Below are 7254 nucleotides of genomic sequence, written 5' to 3'. Positions count from 1 at the left end.
ATTTATTTTTAACATTACCAACAGTCCAGAATGAGGGGCTGGTTTCTCAAATTTATCTTACACTTTTGACTTATTTATATCCCCTGCTGCTGAGCTTGAAATCCTCCTGGGAGCGGGACTTGAGGAGGAAACTGAGATAAGTAGAATAGGACTCAGCTTTTTTTTGTTTCATTTCAGAAACCATTAGAGAAAACTCTATGGAAACTATCCATAGGTGGTTTCTTACGCCTGTGGCGACACTGTTGAACTGCGGGGGCAAATTGGCACCTCCGGAGGTCCTGCTAATCAGTCCACACTTTCTGGCTCCCTGTGACTGCAGAAACGATGCCTTATGAGGAACGGCTAAGGGAGCTGGGCATGTTTAGCCTGGAGAAGAGGAGGATAAGGGGTGATATGATAGCCATGTTCAAATATATAAAAGGATGTCACATAGAGGAGGGAGAAAGGATGTTTTCTGCTGCTCCAGAGAAGCGGACACGGAGCAATGGATCCAAACTACAAGAAAGAAGATTCCACCTAAACATTAGGAAGAACTTCCTGACAGTAAGAGCTGTTTGACAGTGGAATTTGCTGCCAAGGAGTGTGGTGGAGTCTCCTTCTTTGGAGGTCTTTAAGCAGAGGCTTGACAACCATATGTCAGCAGTGCTCTGATGGTGTTTCCTGCTTGGCAGGGGGTTGGACTCAATGGCGCTTGTGGCCTCTTCCAACTCTATGATTCTATGAAATTAAGACTGCAGAGTAGAGGCAGACTTGGCCTTGTTCCTTCTGTCCATTTTAAAAGGTGACAAATCTTCCACTCGGCTCAAGTCACTTATTGTCTTTACATGTTGGTGTCTGCTCAACTGCTTGTGTCCCTGGTGTGGAAGGATGCTCTGCACATTGCAGTCATGGAAGAACCCACCCACTACCTGAGAGTTTTACATGGCAATGCAGAGGATGCTATAGAGGTGAACCTCCCTGAGACCTCCAAGTATTGAGCGGTATGTAAATTCAATAAATAAAAATAAATAAGAATAGAGGTGGCATGGTGGGGCGGGGGGCTGCTGAAGGGGCAGAAGATCTCGCCTCCAAGTAGCCCACTGCTGCTATTGCTATCATGTACAGTGGTACTTTGATTTAAGACTGGGATCCATTCTGGAAGTCCGGTCTTAAAACAAAGCGGACTTAAAACAAGGCGTGCTTTCCCATAGAAAGTAATTGAAAATGGATTGATCCGTTCTAGACAATGAAAAACACCCCCTGAAACAGCAATTTAACACAAATTTTACTGTCTAACAAGACCATTGATCCATAAAATGAAGACAATAATCAATGTACTGTACAATAAAATAAATAAGACAATATTGTAGATGAAAAAAAATTAACATTTTCCCCCCCTTACATGCACTGATCATTGTTTGGATGGGGGGCTTTTATCCATTTCTGCAGTCACACAATCAACCAGTAGCTGAACTGGGTTCCACACAGTTACACAAACAAGTCACAAAAACGAAGTTGCAAGCCACAGTCACAGGTCAGTCCCATAAAACGAAGTCACAGTCAAAAAACCGAAAAAGCCACACAAACCAAAACGCAAATAAAATAGCAAAAACAAAACCTCCAAATATCACCTCTGTGTTGCATGGGTGCTTGGGACTCCACAGCCGACAGACTCAACAGGAAGCCTCTGATTTGCAGCAAGGGAGTCAATTAACAAACGAAACACACTCAACAGGAACAAGACGATGAAAAGTGACCCCTAAAACAGCAGCCGGGCCCTACTTATATCAAAGAAAGACTCAACCCGGAGCACCCATTTCAGGGTTGCAATTGGACTTAGTCCAAAATGGACTTATGATAGACTGGACTTTAGTCAAGGTACCCCTGTACTCCTTGGAGGCTGAGTCTCCTGCCCTGTGTGTAAGCAATTTTCTTTAGCATCATTCTATTTCTCTCCTGAAGCAAACTGGGACAGCTCCGTCAGTAGAGCATGACACACTTAATCTCAGGATTGGGTGTTTCAGCCCCACATTGGGCAAAAGATTCCACACTGCAAGCGGTTGGACTAGACGCCATTTCTAACTCTATGATTCTGTGACTTCTTTTTCTGCAAGCAATCTTTCCCTAATGCAATGCAGCTTTGTATGGAATGTTTATGGATATATGCATTTATATTCACACTTCCTCTAATAGAAACATGGGGTTTTTTTTGTCAGTACTGTATGCTTTTATTTGGGGTGTCTGTGGCATTGGAGAGTTGCATTGTAAAATTAGGAATAGTGCAAGTTTCCAAGGAGAGCAGCAATTCGGTTTGTGTATTATTATGGGAAACCTGAGGGCTACAGCAGAGGTTAAATGTGTGGGTACATGGCCTCCACTATTTCCCCAATGAAAACAGAAACATCCTATTTAATAATAATAATAATAATAGTAATAATAATACCCTGCCCAGGACATTCAATACAGGATCTCAAAGCAGCTGTCCTATTACAAAAGAATTTCAGAAACAGACTTGAAAGAGAAGTTGCTGAATTACAGCTTGTCACTAAACTGAAAACTATGGAGAGACCTGGTCTTAATAAAGATATTGGATTCCTGTCTCATTACATATGCTAATCATCTGCATATTATTCCTTGCTTTTTCCTGTAGGACTAATTGCAGTCGTTAACAGTTGTCAACAGGTTTACCATACCAATTGAGTCAAACACCCATCTCCTACTACCCTCCCCAGAAAAACCCCACCCCACCCTCCCATTATATATTGTCAAGAGTTCAGCCTATACTCGAGTAGGACTCTAGCAGAGACACATGCCGGACTGGCATGTTCCTTCCCTCCTGGTCAATCGTTTGGAGGTTCAGAAGCTTTCTTCTGCCCGAAAATCACAGTGACTGATGCCAACTGACACACTTAGGGATCCGCAAAGTTTGCACAACTTGTGTGACAGACCCCAGCAACTCAGCATTTTGGCTAATCTACTTTATTTACATATAAACACACACGGAGCACTGCAACATGGCTCCCTCTTTCTCTAGCATCAGACAGCAAAGAGAAAAACAACAAAGGACAATAGTTCCACTTCAAGAACACAGTAACACAAACATCCTGTTTCTGTCACTTCCCACTCTGTGGTGTCAAAACATATACCGTCATGTGAAAGACAACAATCCATGACTGCAATCATGGAGCAGGAATTCTAACATATATAAGGGTCTGGTGACTTCTGTTTCAGTGTATCTGAAGAAGTGTGCATGCTTAGACTAAGAACGAACTTAGTTGGTCTCTAAGGTACTACTAGACAATTATTATTATTTTTTTATATATTTCGACTGCGTCAGACCAACACGGCTACCTACCTGAATCTAGAACCCTGCTCATTGATTGGGTTGCCCCAGCCACTCTGGGAAGCTACCAATGTATATAAAAACACAATAAAACATTTTAAAAATTCTCTATACAGGGCTGCAGATGTCTTCTAAATGTTTATGGCTACTTATCTCCTTGGCTCAGGGGGTTGCATAACCATCCAACATTTCTGTGATGAAAATAGGGGCATCCTAAGGAAAAGCAGGACATTCCGGGATCAAATCGGAAACAGTGATGGCTTCTGTAAATCTGGGACTGTCCCTGAAAAATAGGGATACTTGGGGAGCTGGTGGATCCATTTAACATATCTGTTTCTGCCCCCTTAACCTTAGCAGTTCCTGGGAATCACAAGTAGGGAGAGTGTGAGAACAGGACACTGGCTCCAGCAGGGCCTTCTGAAGTTCTTACTAACAGTTTGTGGGGGGCATGAGAGATTGAAATATGGGGAAGCACGGGGGCAGGGCAAGCATGATTCTGATCCAGTGCCCCCACCCCCTGCTTTGTTGGGAGTGTGAATCCTGGACCTCCCTTGTCTCATTGAGTTTGACCCTCCCTGTGGGCCATTTTTCCAGACACCGTTTCACTGCCTAATTCCAGCTGCAAATGGGTCTTTACTATTGTAGTTATGGCTCCCAGCTTTTGTTTCTTGTTTGCATTTCCCTGATAAATTAAATTATATATGCAATTAATGTTTATTAAGAAAATGTTAGGAAGATGCACACGCCTGCATGCTGTCTCCTGTCTCCCACCCCATTTAAAAGTAGCAGCAGAAGGACAAGCTAGGTCTAAATATGCACTGCAAATTGACTTATTCAGGGAGCAATACTTAGGCCTTTCAATTAGAACTCTATTTTTACACTCTCTGAACCTTTCTGCTTTGACCGCCTCAAGGAGCTGGAGTTGAAGAGCAGCTTGTTGTTATTGTCAATGTTAGACGTCAAATGTATTGATGAATCAATCAATGGGTCTATCTCCCAAGCTGCTTCCTAGCCATTTTGGACCCTGAGCTTTTCATGCACAGAGAAGTCTTTTGTGTCTTATTTTTCTCTCCTTTGCAGGCAAATCCTTTGTTCCAAATTGTGCTACCCTGGTTATTTTCTTGTCCTGATCTTTTTTTAAAAAAGCACCCACAGTGGTGCTTCAGACCCTCTGTTATTTTCATTTTTAGCAGATGTTTAGCTCAGTTTGTTATATTTTTCTTTAAGCTCAGATGAACACCTCTGTTTCGTTGTGTGGTTCAGATATCTTACTGTTGTCTCATCTCATCCTTTTCTTTTGGTGTGTGCGTGTGTTTAAATAATGAAAAGTTGAAAATATATGGGAGGGGTAAATAATGTGTTCTGTTAGATGTGATTACATACATAATCACCTTACCACATCTATGTTGTTGTTGTTGTTGTTTAGTCGTTTAGTCGTGTCCGACTCTTTGTGACCCCATGGACCAGAGCACGCCAGGCATTCTTGTCTTCCACTGCCTCCCGCAGTTTGGTCAACTCATGCTGGTAGCTTCGAGAACACTGTCCAACCATCTCATCCTCTGTCGTCCCCTTCTCCTTGTGCCCTCAATCTTTCCCAACATCAGGGTATTTTCCAAGGAGTCTTCTCTTCTCATGAGGTAGCCAAAGTATTGGAGCCTCAGCTTCAGGATCTGTCCTTCCAGTGAGCACTCAGGGCTGATTTCCTTCAGAATGGATAGGTTTGATCTTCTTGCAGTCCATGGGACTCTCAAGAGTCTCCTCCAGCACCATCACTGCCTTGCCGTGGCGAAGGGGCTTGAATAACTCAGAGAAGCTATGAACTATGCCTTGCAGGGAACCCAAGATGGACAGGTCATAGTGGAGAGTTTTGACCAAACGTGATCCACCTGGAGCAGGAACCACATCTATGTACCGAACCCCATTCCAAGGTGGGGATCCACCAGGTGTAGCAAGAACTGATGGTGCCAACTGATTCTAAATGACAAAGGGACATGTAAATACTTTCTTTAAAAGCTGAAAGACAGCATTATATTCACTGCCTTGAGTTACAGGAGACATTTCTGTAGTTAATTTCCCCCCCTCCCTTGAAAAGTACATAAAGCTGACAGAGGAAATTGGAAGAGCTACAGTCTTTCGCGCTTTCTCTTTCAACTCTATGTGCTTTCCAAGGCTCCTATTAATTTTACTGGGTAAAACCTTTGTCCAGATCTCTTGGAAAAACAAAGTCTGTATGTAGGGCTGTTCCCCCCCACACACTTCCTGTCTTCTGGGTGCTTGTGGCTGAGCAGGGAATAGAAGAGACCATGCCCCGGCACTTGCTCAAACATCCAAATGCACCTGTAATGGTTATATGGGGTTGCTCGTGCGTAAGTTGCCGCCACTCCTGGCTAGGTGGCCTGGTTAAACCTTTCCCGGCTGGACAGCCCTTCACGTCGTGGCTGTTCAGTCGCTAGCAGAATCCGTCTGTGGGCGTTTCTTGAACCTCTTCCAGCAAAGAAGCTCTTTGTCGCCAAGTCGCCGCCTACTTTCCCTGCGCGGAAGTCTTCTGTGCAGGGTGGGTTTGGGCAGCGGAGGACCTGTACTCTCCTCGCTGGTCTCCTGCGAAGAGTCCTGGAGCCTCCTCTCTGCTTCTCCCATCGGCCCCCCTCTATCCCTGGTGTAGCGCTGATTATCTTCCCCAGCCGGAGACCTGCCTCTCTCCTGGCTTGGCCCCTCTCCAGCATCGCTGTGGAGCCTCGCCTCCTCCGCTAGTTGCGATGGCAGTTCCCTGACAGCACCCATGAGCCTGATATAATTTACAGTGAGTTGAAAAAGATTTTCAAATATAATTTTAGTAAAAAACCAGATGCATTTCTGTTAGGGCTAATTGGAGAGGAAATTCAGAAAAATGATGTAGATTTGTTTATGTATGCCACAACAGCTGCAAGAATACTCCTGGCCCAGAAATGGAAGCAGCAGGAACTTCCTACATTGGAGGAATGGCAGGCAAAGATGGTAGAATATGTGGAGATGGCAAAGCTGACGGGGAAGATCTGGAATCGGCGAGGCGAACTGTTTCAGAAGGACTGGAGCAAATTTATATTTTACATGAAAGAAAATTGTAAACGTTTGTAGGTTTGAATTGAAATGCTTTGCAATGAGAAAACATGGAATGGATTTGCATATAAGGAGGTGATTTAAGAAATAACAAGAAGATATAAGGTAAAAAAGTGGCTATGGCAATGCGAAGAATTTGTTAATAGATGTTGGGAAGTTAGATAGAGGGAGGGAGGGAAGTTGATGCTCTTGTTGGAGCAATGATTTATGTTATAGATCTGTGCAATGAACTGTAATTAAATATGGAAAACTCAATAAAAATTATTTTTTAAAAAACCAAATGCACCCATGCGCCTAAAGAAGTTGATGACCCCTGCCCTAACGCCAGCAGCGTAGCTAGCCGCTCGGGTGCCCGGTACAGGGGCGTATCCTGCAGCCGGGGTGGGGTGAGCTGCGCCCATGGGGGCGGGGTAATTCACCCATGGGAATGGGGTGAGCCTTTCCTTCCCGTGAAGCCTCTCCACCGCCTCATCCTCAGCTGTAGGGCGGCTGAGGGAGAGGCAGTAGGCAGACGCAAGCCCCACGCTGCTGTTACAGGCAGCGCGGAACCTGCAGGCGCCTAGGCCACCATGTCACTCCTAAAAAGTTTCGTGAGCCCAATTTTTTATTTTTAGTTTTTAACTCATTTTGTCACCCCCCCAGTGATGACACCTGGGGCAGACCGCCTCCCCCCCTTCCTCCGCCACTGCCTAACCCAAGAAGATATTAGTGTTTGTTGTCATGATGAAATGGGCAAGAAACAATGAAGAAGGAGGAGGAGGAGGAGGAGGAGGAGGGAACCGTCAACTTTATCGGTTGCGCTCCAAAATGCAAAGAAATTGCTAAGTTAGCAGAGG

At 44.5% G+C, this 7254-nt stretch overlaps 1 long non-coding RNA gene across 1 annotated transcript; it reads left to right on the top strand.

Annotated features, from left to right (window-relative positions):
• Positions 1-1327: 1327 nt before the first annotated feature.
• Positions 1328-1571, top strand: LOC310830923. Its single transcript, XR_014557699.1, has 2 exons — positions 1328-1493; positions 1534-1571. It is a non-coding gene; the product is annotated as an uncharacterized lncRNA (long non-coding RNA).
• Positions 1572-7254: the final 5683 nt, after the last annotated feature.

This window comes from Podarcis gaigeae, assembly GCF_964106915.1.
Source record: "Podarcis gaigeae genome assembly, chromosome: 14".
Classification (NCBI taxonomy): domain Eukaryota; kingdom Metazoa; phylum Chordata; class Lepidosauria; order Squamata; family Lacertidae; genus Podarcis; species Podarcis gaigeae.
The sequence above is the reverse complement of the archived record's forward strand: the minus strand, read 5'-3'. Positions and strand labels throughout refer to the sequence as shown.